Raw genomic sequence first — 2,446 nt, forward strand, 5'->3', positions numbered from 1 at the left:
CCCCCATCTCGATGCTTTCGGGATGAGGCATGGGAAGGAGAAGGAAACCAGAATCCCTGAGGTGCCTCAATTGCTGATTTTTCCTTTTAATACTGGAGTACGCTTTGTGGGCTCTATAAGGCATATTTTTATTAAATGAAATCTTGTAATACAAACGGTGCTATGGTGTTTTAACAAACTGTATCACGCTTCTGCCTGATTCCATCTCGCTGAGGTGCTACTAATGTATATAATGAAATTAAGGAACCAAGATTAAAAAAAAAAAAAAAAAAAAAAAAAAATTAAGAAGCAATGTCGTTGAGAAGGAAGTTTGCTTTTCCGGAGCGACAGCTCGAGGCGTGCCGGGAGCCGGTTGGGTTTATGCAAACTGAAAGAGGTGCCGCGTCTGAGGCCTGCCGCCGGCCGGGGTCGTGGCGGAGCCGTTCCCTGTGTGGTGTGGTCCTGGGATGAGGTGCTCAGAGGTGGCATCCGGGCGCGGGGCTCGGCCAGGTGTGTGGTCTCGGTGCTTGGCCGCAGTGTTCGGCCGGAGTGCTCGGACATGGTGCTCAGACATGGTGCTCGGTCACACATCGTGGGTGTGGTGCTTGGTTGTGGTGCTCGGCCACAGGTCATGGACGTAGCGCTTGGATGTGGTGCTCAGGAACGGTGCTCGGTCACACCTTGTGGGTGTGGTGCTCAGACATGGTGCTCAGGCACGGTGCTCGGCCACACGTTGTGGACGTGGTGCTCGGACGTGGCGCTTGGCCATGGTGCTTGGACGTGGCGCTCGGCAGTGCGTTCAGAGCCGGTGCGTGGACATGGTGCTCGGTCCCGGTGTTTGGCCACACATGATGGACGTGGTGCTCGGACGTGGTGCATGGACACAGTGCTCGGACATGGTGCTCGGACATGGTGCGTGGACACGGTGCTCGGACATGGTGCTCGGACATGGTGCTTGACTGCGGTGCTCGGACATGGTGCTCGGACATAGTGCTCAGACATGGTGCTTGGACATGGTGTGTGGACGTGGTGCTCGATGTGGTGCTTGGACGTGGTGCTCGGACACGCATCATGGACATGGTGCTCGGGCACGGTGCTCGGACGTGGTGCGTGGCCATGGTGCTGTGTTTGGTGCTTGGACTTGGTGCATGGACATGATGCTTGGGCATGGTGCTCTGCTGTGGTGCTTGGACATGGTGTGTGGACGTGGTGCTTGACCACAGTGCTTGGACATGGTGTGTGGACATGGTGCATGGACATGGTGCTCGGGCATGGTGCTCAGCCATGCATCATGGACATGGTGCTCAGCCGTGGTGCGTGAACATGATGTGTGGACGCAGTGCTTGGCCAGGGTGTGTGGACAGTGCTTGACCGCAGTTCTCGGACATGGTGCATGGACATGGTGCTCGGGCATGGTGCTCAGCCATGCCACCGTGGACGTGGTGCTTGGACGTGGTGCTCAGACATGATGTGTGGACACGGTGCTCAGCCAGGGTGTGTGGACATGGTGCATGGACGTGGTGTTCGAGCACGGTGCTCAGCCACGCACTGTGGACGTGGTGCTTGGACGTGGGTGCTCTGCTTGGTGCTTGGACTTGGTGCATGGACTCGGTGCTTGGCCACGTGTCCTGGACGTGCTGCTCGGGCACGGTGCTCTGCCGTGGTGCTCGGACACAGTCCGTGGACGTGGTGCTCGGCCACGATGTGACTGACCATGTGTTGTGGACGTGGTGCTTGAGCACGGTGCTCGATGGTGGTGCTCAGGCACGGTGCGCGGACACGGCGCTTGGCCCCCCACCATGGATGGGTGCAGGGACACGGTGCTCGGGCATGGTGTGTGAACACGGTGCTCGGCCGCGGTGCTCGGCCACGGCGTGTGGACACGGTGTCTGGGCACGGAGCATGGACACGGTGCTCGGGCACGGAGCATGGACACGGTGGTTGCCCACCCTGCACAGGCACTGGGCACCCCCATGGCACCCCGATGGGCACGGTGCTGACCAGCAGTGCCGGAGCGCGGCGCCGGTGCGCAGCACTGACCCCCAGCACCACCCGGCCAGGCCCGGTCCTGGCACTGCTCCCCCGCAGCACCAACCCCATGCTGCCGGCGCCAGCCCCGTGTCCAGCCCCGTGTCCAGCACCGTGTCCATCCCATGGTCCAGCACCACATCCATCCCTGCGTCCATCCCCGTGTCCATCCCCGTGTCCATCCCTGCGTCCATCCCCGCGTCCATCCCGTGTCCATCCCGTGTCCAGCCCCGTGTCCATCCCCGTGTCCATCCCCGTGTCCATCCCCGCGTCCATCCCTGTGTCCATCCCGCGTCCATCCCGCGTCCATCCCCGTGTCCATCCCGTGTCCATCCCGTGTCCATCCCTGTGTCCATCCCGCGTCCATCCCACGTCCATCCCCGTGTCCATCCCCGTGTCCATCCCCGTGTCCATCCCGCGTCCATCCCGTGTCCATCCC

This window comes from Corvus kubaryi, unplaced genomic scaffold, assembly GCF_017639235.1.
Source record: "Corvus kubaryi isolate FWS band 111438036 unplaced genomic scaffold, C.kubaryi_AGA036_p1.0 37237, whole genome shotgun sequence".
NCBI classification, from domain to species: Eukaryota; Metazoa; Chordata; class Aves; order Passeriformes; family Corvidae; genus Corvus; species Corvus kubaryi.